This window comes from Papaver somniferum, chromosome 7, assembly GCF_003573695.1.
Source record: "Papaver somniferum cultivar HN1 chromosome 7, ASM357369v1, whole genome shotgun sequence".
NCBI lineage: Eukaryota > Viridiplantae > Streptophyta > Magnoliopsida > Ranunculales > Papaveraceae > Papaver > Papaver somniferum.
The window spans coordinates 49,109,797-49,129,506 of NC_039364.1; positions in this window are offsets into that span (position 1 = coordinate 49,109,797).

The following is a 19,710-nucleotide window of genomic DNA, read 5'->3' on the forward strand; positions in this document are numbered from 1 at the left end:
TACTAGCAGAGCAAGCTGTCTAGGAGCATTAATTATCCCGATATGAGCTTGCCGGTAAGTCATATCCTTTATATAGTCAGGGAAAACTCGTTGTTTGTTCCTGAAGACATTATCGCTCTATACTAGCAGAGCAAGCTGTCTAGGAGCCGTCCATCTCGTGATACTATATATAAATAATCACTGAAAGTATTCAGTATTCATGAGATATGCCGTTGTCCAGTCGTGAGACTACATATCCACATGTACTCTGAGAGAAGGTACTCTCCGTTGAGAATTCGATGAGAGACTTGTGTCTCGATACTCACGTCTGATTTCTGAATCAGAGCTTCGTATAATTATGAGTTTACGAATTTAGCCTTTGTCGAAAATCCACCATCTACAACATTATAAACTACCAGCACCCAAAACTCACAATGTCTGCTAACCATCCTCCATTCACATAACAGCTCATGCCAACTCATTTACCTGCAACTGCTACCTAAACGTCAAAATGCAACTGCAACCATCCACCTCCATCAGTTCCCAGTTCTCTACAAACCATATTCCCTGTAATTTAACCTCAACTCAACTTCACATCCTGCAACTACAATAACCATAACACCATCCCCTGCAACTCCATCTGTTGTCTGCAACATCAGCTTCACATCCTTGGTTTAACCTGCAATATCAAGACCACAAGCATAACCAATCTAGCACAGTTCATTATACACCCACGGCAACAAAAGCATCAGGTCCTTGTTCTATTTCCAGGCCATGCTCCATATTGTATTTGAGCCTAAGAAACAAATTCTCATCTGAATTCTAGCTCAGTTCAGCTTTGAACTCGAGCTCAAGACCACCACAGCACCAACATTGCAGCTACAGCTTCCACTCTGCTCAGACTCCCAACTGCAACTCTCTCTTGCTTCATTTTTTACTATCTTCACTGCCTACATAGTCATTTCGGTATCAGCTCGACACCAGCATAACTGCATCATTCCTTGTTCTGCCCTCACAACCACCATCACAGGATTCCATCAGAGTTGTTCTTCAATTTGAGAGTCTAACCAAATTGTATCTTCTCCCGAAACCCATTATGACAAATCTCGCTGGTAACATAAACAACAATAGCAACAGTAGCAGCTGTAATTCTCCCCAGCATAAGAAATTCAGTCACTTGCAGCTTCAGTAACCTTCTCAATCGAACCCAATCTCACTGCCAACCAGTTGTAGCAGTTTCACCAGCTTCAATTCACCTGCAATATAACTCCCTGCACTTGAGGTAACACCACCTGCACCAGTCGCAAACTCCATTACAACAACAACACTAATGTCTTCCTTAATTCTTCCAACACCAGTTCATCCAACACTGTAGTTCTGCAGCTCATTACCAACACCAGTAATTCCTTCACATCTGTAGCTTATTTCATGCTCAGAACTCATCACTTCAAGCAATATAGATCTCCTTTATCTGCTTCAAATTCATACTCATACATATGACATTACATCTCCTCAAATCAAGCTCTGAACCTCTATCTCACATGGAAGCAACTCAAAACACTGATTCCTCTGAAATCTATTTGTTCTTCTCAATTGAACCCATCTTCCATAGTCGATGCTTCAATCAACAGCAGATCCCCTTTTATCTTCTGTTCAGCAACAGATGAACATCATCACTATCTCAATCTTCTGTTTCATCAAACCCTAGCTTCTAATTTGTTATCAATCATCAAATTGATTCAAACCCACTCTTCCTAATCCTTCAAACTCGAATTACTCCATTGAATTCCATCATCATACATCTCTTCTTAAACCCATTTCTTCCACGAGCTCATTAACAACATCAGCAACAACATTTGTACCTTCTTCTCTTCAATTTCCTGATCTGTAGCAGTAGCTTCTCATCCTTTAATTCCACCAGTAGAACAACAACAAACTCTTGTTTATATATCAGAAGCATTTCTGTCTCTCTATCTCTGAGACTCTCTTCCTCTCTCTAAATTCATCTCTCAATCTAATGGAGCTTCCATGGCTTCTCGGTTTCAAGCAAAACAATAATAGAGAAAAATGATTGTTTCTCTGATTTTTAGGTTTTGTGTTAGAATGGAAGTGGATATATCCACCCAAGGGGTACCCAGAATAACTTAAGGCACCTCAAATGTTGATATCAACCACCAAAAGAATGATAACTTCTTTTCTTCTATTGTGCTTATAGCCCACTCCACCTATCGCTCGCCTATGAATTGATCTTTTTGCCTTTATGTTCCAAAATAGACATTTTCTCCTTCTTTTGCTCCCAAGGACTCTATTGCACCTAATAAGCTCAAAACTAAACATAAGAGATACAATTCACAAGGATAATGACAAAGAAAGCATTAATACTATATATAAAATTAGGTGTTTTAGACACCTATCACTGAACATCGGGTTGGCAGTGGACAGCTGTTATGATCATGCAAGTGGCGCATAATAATTACGCGTTACAGAGTTGCAGGCCAAGTCAGTGTGCAGCCAGGATGGCGCGACACTGTGTAGACTGTCAAGTGCTAAGAATGGCATAACCCCGCAGGACCAATGAAGTGCAAGGGTGGCACTATATTGAAAATGCATTTGGCTAAGTAATGAAGCTATTGGCTGACACAATGAAGCTTTATTAAGTAGGAGGCAAGACAAAGCCAAAGTTGCAAGATGCAACATGCAACATGCGAGGTGGCATGTTGGCATGTGGCATGGTGGCATGTCCGTGGAATTGAGTTGGCCCAAACTCAAGGACGATGCAAACATGTAGAATAAACTAAGTATTAATCTATGCATTAGTTCAAGTCTGTCCAAAGCTTTAATAATGCAAACAAGCTAGTAATGTGAGACTGCGCATTACTATTGTCAAGCTAATTGGCGAAGTGAAGCATATATGACGCATGAGTAACTATAGTGAGATAAGGAGTTGGCCTCGATGTTTGAAGCACAAATATTCTCTATGCATTAGCTTAGAGTGATAAGCATGCAGGGCCAAGATGGCTGAGCATTGGAGCGAGGCATAACTCAGTAAAGCGCAACAGTGTGCAAAACAGCTCAAGTGACGGTTAGGAGTTGGTTATTGGATTTGCAAGCATGTCAAATGTGTGAGACAAGATAAGTCGGTTATATAAGGAGTTTATAACCATTCATAACCACCAAGAACAAGTATGGCATCAGTTGGTGTGACAACACAAAAGGTGGCAGTAGGAAGTGGCGGTTATGGAAACTACTTGGACACTTGGCTGTCCAAGGCTTGTGCAGCGGTTGCATAGAAGTTTTGGCCTGATCCTAGTTAGTATAAATAACTTAGGAATCAATAATGTTGGTATTTTTCGTTTGAGAGAAGAACCACTAATGTAGAGAGTGTTTTAGGCATTCACCAAAAGGGTGAATGGCCTGTTTTGGTCCATGAGTTAGACGAGTTTTGTAATCTTCCTTTAGTGCAATAAAATTGGTTTGTTGCGGTAATCTTTGTGTTCTAATGTTGTGTGAGAATTGTTTAAGTACATGGCAGAACCTCTTATGATTATGGGGGCATGAAGAGTTAGAGAGAAAGAAGAAAAGACTTCTGTTGTGTATTTCCTTATGAGTGAAGGCACATGCATACTTTGGTGCAAGTATGCAAGGCTGAGTGATTTTGGGTGAAGTGGATTCACTGAACCACAATCATTGTCGATCATGTCCCATGAAAATTTTAGGCGATTAAATGGGCATGTGACAACAGCCAACATGGCTGGAGATTGGGTTGGCAGCAGACAACCAACATGGCTGAACATCGGGTTGGCAGCGGACAACCAACATGTCTGCACATCGGGTTGGCGGATGACAGCCAACATGGTTGGACATCGGGTTGGCAGAGGATAGCCAACATGGTTGGGCATCGGGGTTGCCTATGGGCCAAAGACGGAAGTACAGCCATCACGACCCTTCACGGGGACTGGCTCAGTAAATGTTCAGCCGTCATGGCCTAACACTGAAACTGTCCTGTGATCCAGAACTGAATGTACAACCATTACGGCCGTACATCGCAGTTGGTCGGAATGGTAAGGTGCAGCCATCATGGCCTGGGGAGTTGATGAATGATTTTTGCTCTCCCAATTTGAGTTGTAAAAATGTCAAATTAACATATATATGGAGGGGTAGTTGGTTGAAGGTACATATGCGGGCCATGTACCAAGTAAGCTTCATAGATTAGCCGGAAGAGTATAAATGATGCTTAGGCCTCATTTATAGATGCGTAGACTTACCAATGAGCATGTTAAGCATGGGAATCACTATGCCATACTGCAGACCAAGTATTCAACACTTGGATGCATTTTGACGGAACGGCTTATACGGACTAGGCCATTACCGTTATTGCTTGGATGTAGCCATGCAAACGAGTTGGCTTAAGCTTCTGTCCCTTCGGTGATGAACTACGGTCTGTGCTTGATACCTTTAGAGTGGGGAAGGGTACGTAGGCAGCCGCAATGAGTTGCAGCATTGCCGGTACATCACATTATAGCTCATATCATCTAATTGTGAGATGATTGCGACATTCTGGCCTCTCATATCATCTGGCTCGGTAGCTCGACGCAAGAGATGATTGTGGCCAAACTTGATGAGGCAAGTTGCATTCCATTCACTGGATGCTCATACTTCCTATCAAGGGGTTCGACGTAGGCTAAAACCCCGAGTGTCGTAATTTATCTCAAGAGGAGTCTATTTTGATAGGAAACGACCCAAAGATCAAGACATGTCGATCTAGATCCACATGGTCACCAGAATTTAGCCAAATTCCATCGTTTAGGGCCTCAAAAGGTCGTTTTTGCCGTTTTAGGAAAGTTTTTGTCTTCTTAATAAACCCTTCGTGGAACAAGGGTAAGTTGGAACGGTGTGGAATCTAAGTAAGCTGCATCATGCTCCACGAGCATGCTTGCAAGGGCGAATGAACGTGCATTTGCTTAGCCTTAAGTCCCGGATCGTAGCTTCATCATGGCGCATCGGGGGAGTTACGGCCTGCGGGGCAATGCGCCAAAGGCGTAATTTTCCGGTCCGTCACAGTTGATATCAGAGCAAGTTCCGAGAAAACTCTAGGGACTTGTGCGGAGTGGACTCTTTGGCGAGTATTTTCCTTAATGGAAACTTAACGTTGGAGAGTAGGCCAACTTTTGCGCGGAAAGGAGTTTGTAACTTCTATGCCAGTTACTTTGCGAATCGAGTTGAGCTTGTTTAAGTACTGTGAGTTTTCCTGGCCTAAGTGGCACCCCACTTACGAGTGGATATCCGGAAGACCGTTTGGGACGGTGGGTAGACAATGGGACTGATCATCCCCACACGTTGGAAACTGGCCAACGGTGTGCGTTTTCAGGCCCGGCTAGCATCCCACTTACGAGTGGCAACCTGAATGACCGTCAGGGACGGTGGGAAACTGGAAGCTGTTCCACACAATACTGCAAAAAGAAGTGGCATGTTGCGTTACACTCGTTCCAAACCTTTGGCACCAACCTTGTGAACCTTAGGGATTTCTGGGTGGTAGTGTGGGATGCCATCTAGGATACCTGGTCGAGATATCCTCTTGGCACTGGCCAATTGCAATTCTTGGTATTGTTGTGGGCACTTTTGGATTCCTGGGCAGACGGTATGGGACGGTTGCTCAGAAGGTTTAAATTGTTGTTCACGATAACTTTTAGAAACCCGTGTTTTCTGAGCATCTGGTATGGGACTTTTGCTCAAGAAATCCAAACCGAAGAGATTGTCCACAATAGTTTTTGTTATCAATTTCAGGGACGAAATTCTTTAAAGGGGTGAATAATGTAACACCCCGTGTTTTTAGAATGACACATGCTAAAAGATGCGTCATGGCCTAAGATGAAGCTTCATCTCAAGCTTCGTTGCGTGTTAAGAGGAACATTAGCCTAGAGCCAATATTGTATGAAATGATGCATTAGGCCAGCTGGGTGGATGTCCTAGAACAAAGTAGCGCCATAATGGCGCAATACGCAGGCCATTGGTCTATGACCAATATCGCACCACATGGGTGCAACAGGCCAGAGCAGGCTGACCTTAGAAATGCAACAACCAACATGGCTGCACATCGGGTTGGCAGCGGACATCCAACATGGCTGAACATCGGGTTGGCAGTGGACAGCTGTTACGGTCATGCAAGTGGCGCATAATGATTACGCGTTACAGAGTTGCAGGACAAGTCAGTGTGCAACCAGGATGGCGCGACACTGTGTAGACTGTCAAGTGCTAAGAATGGCGTAACCCCGCAGGGCCAATGAAGTGCGAGGGTGGCACTACATTGTAAATGTATTTGGCTAAGTAATGAAGCTATTGGCTTACACAATAAAGATTCATTAAGTAGGAGGAAAGACAAATCCAAAGTTGCAAGATGCAACATGCAACATGCGAGGTGGCATGTTGGCATGTGGCATGGTGGCATGTCCGTGGAATTGAGTTGGCCCAAACTCAAGGACGATGCAAACATGTAGAATAGACTAAGTATTAGTCTATGCATTAGTTCAAGGCTGGCCAAAGCTTGAATAATGCAAACAAGCTAGTAATTCGAGAGTGTGAATTACTATTTTCAAGTTAATTGGCGAAGTGAAGCATATATGACGCTTGAGTAACTAGAGTGAGATAAGGAGTTGGCCTCTATGTTTTAAGCACAAAGATTGTCTGTGCATTAGCTTAGAGTGATAAGCATGCAGGGCCAAGATGGCTGAGCATTGGAGCGAGGCATAACTCAGTAAAGCACAACAGTGTGAAAAACAGCTCAAGTGACGGTTAGGAGTTGGTTATTGGCTTTGCAAGCATGCCAAATATGCGAGACAAGATAAGTCGGTTATATAAGGATTTTATAACCATTCTTAACCACCAATAAAAAGTATGGCATCAGTTGGTGTGACAACACAAAATGTGGTAGTATGAAGTGGCGGTTATGGAAACTACTTGGACACTTGGCTGTCCAAGGCTTGTGCAGCGGTTGCACAGAAGTTTTGGCTTGATCCTAGTTAGTATAAATAGTTTAGGAATCAATAATGTTGGTATTGCTCGTTTGAGAGAAGAACCACTAATGTAGAGAGTGTTTTAGGCATTCACCAAGAGGGTGAATGGCATGTTTTGGTCCATGAGTTGGACGAGTTTTGTAATCTTCCTTTAGTGCAATAAAATGGGTTTGTTGCAGTAATCTTTGTGTTCTAATGCTGCTGATTTGTGTGAGAATTTTTCAAGTACATGGAAGAACCTCTTATGCTTATGGGGGAATGAAGAGTTAGAGAGAAAGAAGAAAAGACTTCTGTTGCGTATTTCCTTATGAGTGAAGGCAGATGCATACTTGGGTGCAAGTATGCAAGGATGAGTGATTTTGGGTGAAGTTGATTCACTGAACCACAATCATTGCCGGTCATGTTCCATGAAAATTTTAGGCGATTAAATGGGCATGTGACAACAACCAACATGGATGGAGTTTGGGTTGGCAGCAGACAACTAACATGGCTGAACATCGGGTTGGCAGTAGACTGCCAACATGGCTGGAGATTGGGTTGGAAGCAGATAGCCAACATTGCTGCACATCGGGTTTGCGGAGGACAACCAACATGGCTGGACATCGGGTTGGCCTATGGGACAAAGACGGAAGTACAGCCATCACGACCCTTCTCGGGGCCTGGCTCAGTAAATGTTCAGCCGTCATGGCCGGACATTGAAACTGGCTCGTGAGTCAGAACTGAATGTACATCAATTACGGACGTACATCGCAGTTGGACGGAATGGTAAGGTGCAACCATCATGGCCTGGGGAGTTGATGAATGATTTTTTCTCCCTCAATTTGAGTTGTAAAAATGTCAAATTAACATATATAGGGAGGGGTAGTTGGTTGAAGGTACATATGCGGGCCATGTACCAAGTAAGCTTCAAAGCTTAGTCGGAAGAGTATAAATAATGCTTAGGCCTCATTTATAGATGTGTAGCCTTACCAATGAGCGTGTTAATCATGGGCATCACTATGCCATGCCGCAGACCAAGTATTCAACACTTGGATGCATTTTGACGGAACAACCTATACAGACTAGGCCATTACCGTTATTGCTTGGCCGTGGCCATGAAAACGAGTTGGCTTAAGCTTATGTCCCTTCGGTGATGAACTACGGTCTGTGCTTGATCCCTTTAGAGTTGGGAAGGGTACGTAGGCAGACGCAATGAGTTGCAGCATTGCCAGTCCAGCACATTGTCGCTCATATCATCTAATTGTGAGATGATTGCGACATTATGGCCTCTCATATCATCTGGCTCTGTAGCTCGACGCAAGAGATGATTGTGGCCAAACTTGATGAGGCAAGTTGCATTCCATTCACTGGATGCTCATACTTCCTATTAAGGCGTTCGACGTAGGCTAAAAACCCGAGTGTCGTAATTTAGCTCAAGAGGAGTCCATTTTGATATGAAATGGCCCAAAGATCAAGACATGTTGATCTAGATCCACATGGTCACCAGAATTTAGCCAAATTTCATCGTGTAGGGCCTCAAAAGGCCGTTTTTGCCGTTTTAGGAAAGTTTTTGTTTTCTTAATAAACCCTTCGTGGAACAAGGGTAAGTTGGAATGGTGCGGAAGCTAAGTAAGCTGCATCATGCTCCTCGAGCATGCTTGCAAGGACGATGGACGTGCATTTTCCTAGCTTAAGTCCCGGATCGTAGCTTCATCATGGCGTATCGGGGGGGTTACGGCCTGCGGGGCAACGCGCCAAAGGAGTAATTTTACGGTCCGTCACAATGTTGTTGCCTGTCGTCCCTTCTTTCCCATCGACCATTCAAATCGCACTAAATATGCGCAACCTACAATTTTAATTAAAGGTGAAAGTTGGCTGGCCGACACACTTAAATTCCTTAAGAAATTGAATATTAGGCTGCCCACACCAGTCTCAAAACAATCACGGCCACACGATTTGGCCGGTCGATTTAACGAGCCTAAGCTCCTCCCGGCGTGACCAAACAAGCTCCATGGTGTTCACCGGCGGGCCCACTACTATTCCAACCAATCAGAATTCTCCTAGCCCGCCAGCAACATCCCTGATTTGGGGCCAGAAGTAGGCTAGTTGCGCCGATTAAAAAAGGTTCAACGAGTTAAGACTGGCCATAGCAGTCTCAAACTCATCGCAACCATCCAACTTAGCTAGCCTAGTTAGACGGCTTAGATATTGTTTTGGGAGACCAATGGAACGCCGGTATGCTCGCCGGAAACCCGCCTTCAACCATGACCAATAGAACTACTCCCAATCTGCCGCTAACACCTAAAATCGTTAACTCAAAGTAGGTTGGCCACACGACCTCAAAACCTCAAGGTCGACCAACGGTAGTATATAACTGCCGCAAAGCAATCTCGACCATCCAACTTCACTAGCCGAACCGACCGGCCAAGATCTGATTTCAAGCAACTGGCAAGGCGCGGTCATGTTCACGGGAGGCTAGCCAAATTGACCGGATTAGATTTAATTCTGGGCGACCAATAAGGCACTGTCGTGCTCACCGGCCGCCACTCTTTCATGAGAGCCGATCGACCTTCCCTCAGCTTGCCCAAGCGATCCCTAGCAGCTGCTCGAAGATGGCTTGCCGCGCTCCTTTTAAGATATTAGGTTCTGCGACCAACCAAGACAAGCTCTGTACAACGATGCTTCATGAGTATCTATTATTTTGAGATGCTTTCTTAAAAGCGATGTTTTACATGCATCGATTACAAGCGATATTCAATAAATATCGATTTCATGAATAACTTATTTATTAAACTTAAGGGCATTACATGCTATTTCTTGCTGAAAAAGTGGGGGTACAACAACCACACCCAATATTTCGCTTAGCAATCTGTATGGACAAACTCCAATATACTTTCTAGAGAATCAGCTAGACAGTCAGACTCAATTTAGATATAAAGTATATCAAAGAGTTTATATCTCAATCTCTCGATTTGATATATACTCAAGCAAATAGAAATATGCGAGTCTTTATCAAATACTAGAGAGATAACTTGGATGGTACGAAAGACCAATATCCAAGTGTCAATCAATTTAAATCAACAACCAAAAGGTTGGATATTCTAATTGATTGAACAACGCACAACCTGTGATATTTCAATTATATAACAAAATATAATGCGGAAAAGAAATAACACAGACACCAGAATTTTGTTAACGAGGAAACCGCAAATGCAGAAAAACCCCGGGACCTAGTCCAGTTTGAACACACACTGTATTAAGCCGCTACAGACACTAGTCTACTCCAAATTAACTTCGGTCTGGCCTGTAGTTGAACCCCAATCAATATCACACTGATCCAAGGTACAGTTATGCTCCTACGCCTCTGATCCCAGCAGGATGCTACGTACTTGATTCCCTTAGCTGATCTCACCCACAACTAAGAGTTGATACGACCCAAAGTCGAAGACTTTAATAAACAAATTTGTATCACATAGAAAAGTCTACGGTAATAGATAAATCCGTCTCCCACGAATATACCTACGAGTTTTGTTCCGTATTTTGATAAATCAAGGTGAACATGAACCAATTGATAAAACGAACTTATATTTCCGAAGAACAGCCTAGTATTATCAATCACCTCACAATAATCTTAATCGACGCAGCGAAAAAAGATATTGCGGAATCACAAACGATGAGACGAAGTGTTTGTGATTTCTTTTATATCTTGCCTATCGGAGATATCATTCTCAAGACAATTATTACAATTGTACTCGTATGATAGAAACAGCAAGATCGGATCAAACAACTACAAGAAAGTAGTATCGGTCTGGCTTCACAATCCCAATGAAGTCTTTAAGTCATTAACCTGGTTTAGAAGAAGAAACCAAAGGTTAAAGGAGAATCGAAACTAGCTTAGCACAACTAGTATCACACAGAAGGTGTGGGGATTAGGTTTCCCAGTTTCTAGAGTTCTCCCTTTTATAGTCTTTCAAATCGGGGTTTGCAATCAATGTTAGCTTGGTAACAAAGCATTCAATATTCACTGTTAGATGAAAACCTGATTAGATTCAAGTTAATATCTTTCAACCGTTAGATCAAAAACTATCTTGTTACACACAAATGAAATGCACATTTCTAGGATTGTGTAACCGTACCCAAACCTGTACATTTGTTGGTTCAACAATAGTCAACCAAATGGTTAGCCATATGATCACTTTCATATCAACCATATTCTTCTTCACCATAACTAGTTAAAGTGACTCAAATGAACTATTTTGAGAGTTGTTCAATTGCAAGGAAATCTTATGTAACTACACAAGACACAATTGAAGCAAAAACGATTTGATTCACTCGAATCGGTTCATGAACTATATAGCCACGGTTTGCAATTTTCATTCTTTAGTTTATATAAGAATAAGTTCACAAACATCGTTTTTAGATATAACCTACTCAAGTTCGCGGACTGGGTTCACGGACTTAAATTCCCGGACGGAGTTCACAAACTCCAGCAGAATTTCTCGGGTCGAGAACTTCCGCCAGTTCGCGGATTGAGTTCACGGACTTGGCTCATGTCACCATTCCGGTTCTCTTGATCAACAAAGTTCGCAAACTTCGGTTCAAGGAATAAGGACTTATACATATATGTTCCACAACAATGTTTATATCCTCCAATGGTTATATTATCTAAACTCTCATTTTAATCATTGAAACATTCTTAGAGGACGTTGATATTCTATAGTTGTTATTCACTTACTATTTTTCGTCAAAGTAAGCAATTTTCAAAGTGATTGAAACTTTCCATGACTTTCGTCACTAGATAAAGATGAACTTGGCTAAAGCGAAGGCTTACCAACACATATTTTGAGAAATAGATAGGCGAGATAAGCTCGGATCCAAATAGCAAATGTGTATAATCTAAGTCTATATAGCAAAACGACTTTTGTCTCAAGATAGGAGATAAATATACTTTTGAGTGATAGATAAGTTCAAGTATCCGCATACCTTTTAGTCGATGAAGATCCACCGGTTACTTGAGCAGTTTTGTATGATGATTTCCATGGAGTTCTTGAGCTCAACTACACTTTCTATCCTAATCCGAGACCTTAGCTATAGTAGACTAGAAATCAAGACTTATAGTTTTGATAACTAACATTGACAAACATGCTTGAGATAGCAACGCATGCGAGTTCGACCGAGCAGTGCTCTAACAATCTCCCCCTTTGTCAATTTTAGTGACAAAACTATCAATACCGTAGATGGTGGATTTTCGACTAGGGTAAAATCGTAAAACCATAATTACACATACTCCGGATCCGGCAATCGGATGAGTATTGAGACTCATGTCTCTCATCAAAGCATGAAGGCTCATGCCATAAATCTCTGACTGAGAAGGCTGTCTCTCAGAGTATATGTAGATGTGTAGTCTCCCAGCTGAGGCCACGGCACATTTCATGAATACTGAGCAATTTCAGTAATTATTTCTGTATAGAATCGAAAGATTGGGAGGCTCCTAGACATCATGCCTGCTAGTATAGAGCAACAACGTCTTCAGGATGCAACCAGGTTTTTCCTAATTATATAGGAGAAGTATGACACTCCAGCAAGTTCATATTGCTCAACTCTCAGATAATTAATGCTCCTAGACAACATGCCTGATAGTATAGAGCCATCAATTAATTATCTCTGAACGTAACTGAATATGCAGCTATATTCTACGATTCTTTGAATATTTCGTTACTTAAATTTATGGTTCTTCTCAGCAGAGTTCCATGGGTTAGTAATAAATATTCAACGTACATGCATCTGAGCATCGACTAAGCCCTGACTAAAATGGTGCAAGTGTACTTAGCAATAATGCACAAACCAGCATCTGAATGCACAAATGAGCATTTCAGAACACGAAGGAACGATGAACCTATGCAAAGTAGGAAGAAAAACAATAATAATAAAATATTAGCAAAGGCGCCAGGGGACTGGGCTCACCAGCCGGCCAGTCACGCCGTAACCAGTCCCACACCCAATTTTATATTTTATCATATTTTATTATTTTTTCCTGATCTCATGAAAATTCTCTCATTTGAGCAAATCTCCTTCGTTTCAAGGAAACTCCCGGTCCCATGGTGTTTCCACACATCAAGGAAATAATAAAATTAGGAAAAGGTGTCGCGGGACCAGGCCCACTAGCCGGCCGGCCATGCCCTGGCCGGTCCCACACCTCACGGTTCCTTATTATTTTATTATTTCCCTCATCCTATGAAAATTCCCTGATTTCATGATTTTTGCCTAAACCCATGAAAATATATTATAAAATTAGGAAAACCGTGGGACCGGACCCTAGCCGGCCGGTCATGCCCTAGCCGGTCCCACACACCCCTTATTTTATTATTATTAGTTTTTTTGTTTTCCTCATTCCATGAAAACTCCCTGATTTCAACAAAATACCTTGGTTTCAACAAAACTCTTGATTTTATGAAAATTCCCTAAAATCATGAAAATTACATAAAATTGGGAAGAGTGCCCTGGGACCGTGCCCGTTGTCCGGTGGGACATGCCTTGCCCATTGTCGGTCCCACACTCCATCATTCCCTATTTTATTATTATTTTATTTTCCTAATCTCATGGAAATTCCTTAATTTCATGAAATTCTTCAGTTTTTATAGAATTTTCCTCAAATCAAAGAAAAAATATAGAAAATTACATAAAATTGGGAAAAGTGTTGCGGGACCGAGCTTGCTAGCTGGCCGGTCATGCCCTAGCCAAGGTCGGTCCCAAACTTTGCAATCCCCTATTTTATTATTTATTTTTCTTCATCTCATGAAATTTTCCTAGTTTCAGCAAAACCCTGAATCCTTCATATTTTCTCAAAGTGTTGCTCAAATGCGCACCGGAAAATATCGAAACTCTCAGGACTGAGATACGGACATTATGGTGACACATGCATATCCCCTTGACCAACCAAGGGTGGCCTTGAGGCTTTCAAATAGCCGGTCCCACTCGTTTTAATGATTTTGACCTAATTTTCTCAATTGCCCGTATTAGGTACTAACTCTTTTCAAACAATTGAGGGTTTGCTCAAATGACCATCAATTGGTCCCGCGACCACCAAGGGCCGGTCTCATGACCTCTTGGTCGGTCCCTCATCTTTTCATAGCTAGGTTTTACTACCTGTCGCTCACATAAGCATTATTTTAATAAATGATTAAACCAGCATTTAATCATTCTTTCACCAACTGGTCCTCAAGAGACTTTGGTATTTTGCTCATTCGAGCATCTGTCCATTACATGGTGGACTCATCATCTCATGTGGCCGGTCCCTACTTCGCTTTGCGGTTGATTTTTAATAAATCATCAATTCATTAAAATTAGGGTTTTGAATCCAGAGCTCTGCAAAACATAATTCTGAGCAGATTCAAATACTGATAATTTTATGTTGATCCCATGATCAACACTTTTATTTATTATACTCGGCTCAGCAGTCAGTATCTTAAATTAATATTTTATTTGGTCCTGCTGCCAACAATTCATCAAACGAGTAATATTTGCTCAGACTAGCAATATTTGCTCAAATCGGCAATATTTGCTCAGATTAAAGAATATTGGTTCAACTATCAATATTCAACAACTCAGAAAATACGGTTTGCTCAGGTTATCAATATGACAATGATATTTTTCCTCGGTAGGCATGTTCAATCCATGAGTCTCAGAACATTTGCAAATTATGTTCAACTCAGCAATACAAGGACTCATCATCCCATAAAGTCAGCAACTGACTCCACAATCACGAGACATCAATCGTGTCACATGGGGGGATATTAACTAGGGTTTTGGTCTGGCGGTCTACGACACGTGTATCTAAACACACGACGAGAATGTGAGAAAGTCGTGCAATCAGTTGGAAGAGTCAGCAAAGTAGTGGGTGGAAAATTAACCAAGTCTCCGCACGATGAGCAACTGGTTTTGACATGATTTCCCACTTCCCCACTCTCTGACTCCAACAACTGTCACACTTCATGGGATCATGGTGTTTTCAATTTAGCAATATAAAAGACCTCTGAATCCTGATTGAAAGAACAAGGAATTTGTAGGCAAGTTCATACAGACAATCTTTCGTCTACACGAACTCATCGTCTGAGCAATCACTCTCAATTGAGTAAAATTCAATCATTCAGAACTTTCTTACGCTGAATTCACAATACACCTACAATCTCAGATCATCATTGATACCGCACATTTCTCAGCTTCCCTCCTACATATCAACCCATCCTCTATTGTGACCGAATTGACTCCGGAACGACCATTGTTCTTGGTTTAGGCCGGAGTCCTACAGATTGATCTCTCGAACTTAAATCACTCCCTTATTGCAGTGCATCTGTGTGAGGTTCAACATTTCGCTCGGTTCAAGGAGTCTCCACACGGACGTCTCCTCTATTCCGTAAAAACCAGTAAATCGTTTTTCCCCATCTACAAATACATATGGAATACAAAAAATAAATAAATTAACTTTTGTAGATCCTATTTCACATGTCTAATCTTCAATATTACTTGAAATCTTCGTCACTTCCAAGTACTCCAATGATCCTAAAGGTTGTAAGTCCAGCATCATCGTTGTTGAAAATTCGTAGCTATAACAACGAGAAAACAAGATTTCTCAATCCTTGTTATACATTGTCATAGTATCATTACATAACGTCAAAGTTCAATTGTATCACAACTTCAACAACAATACTATGGTGATATGTATCACTCCCCCTTAGTCAATACTTCATCTCACATGGAAACCACTCCCCCTTACATAATGATCCGAAAACCATATGTATTTGTAGTGTGAACTACATATTAATTCTCCCCCTTTTTGTCAATAAAATTGGCAAAGGTACAAGAACGGGATCCTAATGAAATTTCCGAAAGAGACATTTCATGACCAAAAGAAAGAAACACATATCATCTTATTTAGATGCAATCATATAGCCGAAGCTAAATGCATTCATCAAGGAGTTTATAAAGATACAAGATAACCCCTATAATATTCCACAGCCGCACTCCCCACATAGAGTTGGCAATTAAGCACAAGTTCAATTAAGAACTCTCCCCCATAATCTGTCATTCCCGAAAGAACAACAAGAGCGACCTTAATTTCGAAAGAAAAGAAGGATTTCTTTGGACGTAACAAATCACATACAAGTATGAATTTGAATCCAAAAAGCTCAATTAAATTAACCACAAGAGAACCCATGATTAATTTAATCGAAAATGCTCAACATAAGTGAACTTATGGGGACTCAAAAATATACACTTAGATTAATCACAAGAGAACCCATAATTAATCTAATCGAAATACACAACCAAACTAATCACAAAAGTAATCAATTTAATTGGTCATGCTCATCATAAGAAAACTTATGGAGCAACAAGTAAATAACCAAACAAGATGATTAATTTAGTTGAATATGCTCGACATAAAGTATCTCGCGAAACAACAACTAAGATAATCATAAAAATAATCAACTTGGTCTTTTAGTGCTCAATATAAGACACTTTACGGAGGCTCACAGTAATACATAAAATATGGATCAGGGAAGATCAATACTGCGGATACACAAGGATTCATTCTATTTTCCATCACTATTTGCATAACGACATTCAATAGACATAATCCTTGCAAACAAAATATTTTAACCTATCTTCCATCAAAAATTGACATAATAGGCTTAACTTTTGTATTTGTCAAAAGTCTATTCATTCGTTTATCAATACATGCATATCGACATACGAAAGACTTTACTTTTGACAAGGTATGGGACAATCATAGTTCACGGACGCAAACACACATATCCTATAGCAATATTGCAATACATAAAACCATAAAGATTAATACTGCAAAAGTCATCTCCCAAACAAATTTAGAATTTAAACCAATAAATCTAAAACATGAAGATGAAAACGTTGGACATAGTTATGTGTAATCACAATAATGGCTATTCCAAACTCTAGTTATTCTTCTAACAAAAACAAGAAAATAGAAGATTTACTAGGCAAATAAAGGAGAAAATCAAAGTTCGTTGAGAACCTCATATCTTTCAATGAATCCATCAAAGAAGGTATCACTGATTTCCTTTATTCTCTTGACTGTTGCAGATGGTGGATTTTCGAAAAGGGCTAAAATCGTAAACTCATAATTATACGAAGCTCTGATCCAGCAATCAGACGTGAGTATCGAGACACGGGTCTCTCATCGAATTCTCAACGGAGAGTACTTTCTCTCAGAGTACATGTAGATATGTAGTCTCAAGACTGGACAACGACATATCTCATGAATACTGAATACTTTCAGTGATTATTTCTATATAGTATCACGAGATGGACGGCTCCTAGACAGCTTGCTCTGCTAGTATATAGCGATAACGTCTTCAGGAACAAACAACGAGTTTATCCTGACTATATAAAGGATATGACTTACCGACAAGCTCATATCGGGATAATTAATGCTCCTAGACAGCTTGCGCTGCTAATATAGAGCCACAAAGTTAATTATTCCTAATTACAATTGCTCCTACTCCATGGTCGAATCCACGACTGGTCCCAGGAATGGCAATAACAATTGCTCATATTCCATGGTCGAATCCACGACTGGTCCCATGGAATGGCAATAACAATTGATCATATTCCATGGTCGAATCCACGACTGGTCCCATGGAATGGCAATAACAATTGCTCCTATTCCATGGTCGAATCCACGACTGGTACCATGGAATGGCGATAACAATTGCTCCTATTCCATGGTCGAATGCACGACTGGTCCCATGGAATGGCAATAACAATTGTTCTGATTCTATGATCGAATCCACGACTTGATCTCATAGAATAGCAATAACTATATTATCTCATTACTCCGATTTCATGATCGAATCCACAACTGGTATCATAAATGGTAATAGATAAATCTTAATTACTCCGATTCTATGGTCGAATCTACGATCCCATGGAATGGTAATGCTCACTTTATTATTCTGAATTCGTAGTCGAATCCTCAGCTGATCCTATGAATTAATAACAAACATCTTATTACTCAGTTTTGTGAATTATTCTCCACTGAATTCCACAATTAGTAATAAATAATCAACAACCGGGCGTCTGAGCTACCTCTAAGTAATCCCCGATTCAAATGGTGAAAGTGTATTCGACGACGATACACTAACAGTCACCGCACGAACGAGTATTTCAAAATACAACGAAACGATAAACCTATGCAAAATAGGGAAGAAAATAATAAATAATTAAAAATATTGACCAAGGTGCTGGGAACACGGACACACGACCTACCGACCGTGTCGTGGTCAACTCCACGCCAGTTTTATATTTGTAATATATTTTTATTATTTTCCATGATTTGATGAAAATTCTCTCATCTGATCAAATCTCCTTCGTCTCGAGAAAGCTCCTCCGTTTCATGGTACTTCCATAAATCCATAACAAATAATATAAAATTAAGGAAAGGAGCGTGGGGCGTGACCGTTGGCAAACCGGCCATGCATTGGTCCCAGCCGGCCCCACACCCCACGGTTCCTTATTATTTTATTATTATTATTATTATTATTTCTCTAATTTCATGAAAAACTCCTTGATTTCATGGTATTTTTTGCACAAATCATCATATAATAATAAAATAAAATTATGAAAACTTGTGGGACCGAGCCACTAGCCGGCCGGCCATGCCCTAGCCGGTCCCACACGTCCTTTGCTTTATTATTTTATTATTATTTATCCTATATTTTCCTTGAATTCCTCAAATTCCTTGATTTTATGGTATTTCTCTCAAATTAGGAAAAATTCCCTCAAATCAACAAAAATACCTAAAAATATTAAAAAATTATGAAAAGCTCGTGGGACCGAGCCATAGTCGGCCGGCCATGCCTCCATGGTCCCACACGCCCGTGTTTTTATTATTTTAATATTTTGCTTCCATGAACTCATGAAAACTCTTTCAATTCATGGAAACTCCCTAAATTCATCAAATTTCTCAAAATTCATGATTTTTTCATAAAATCATCAAAACATTATAAAATTAAGGAAAAGGCATCACGGGACGGTGGTCACGACCGGCCGACCATGACTTGACCATGGCGGTCCCACGCCTCCTCATTCCTTATTTTATAATTATTTTTCATCATCTCATGGTGTTTTCCTCAGTTTCGTCGAAACCCTAATTTTGGCATCTCGAATGGATGCTCGATTGCACGCCAGAAAATATCAAAATTCTCAGGACTGAGACGCGGACGCCTTGGGGACACGATCACGCTATCTTGACCGACCAAGATTGGCTCTTTGACTCACGGAAGCCGGTCCCATCAATTTTCACAGTTTTGACCTAATTTGCACAATTGCTCGTATTAGGTCCAAGACTTTCCAAACACTTTGGATTTTCATGAAGTGATCGTCAGGCGGTCACGTGAGAACCCAGGGCCGGTTTCATGACTCCATGGTCGGCCCCTCGCCTCGTCATAATTAATTAGGTTTTCTCACCTAAAGCTCAGACGAGCATTTTTGAATAAATGATTAAGCCAGCATTTAATCATTCTTCCACCAACAAATCGTCAACTCTTCAGGAGTTCTTCGTATTTGATCACGTGAGCATATGGACACTACATGGTTGATCCACAGTCCCATGTAGTCGCTCTCTCCTTCGTCCCATGGTTAAACTTTTGACGAACCATGAATTGATCATCAATTGATCAAATTAGGTTTTCTGAATCCAAGGATCATC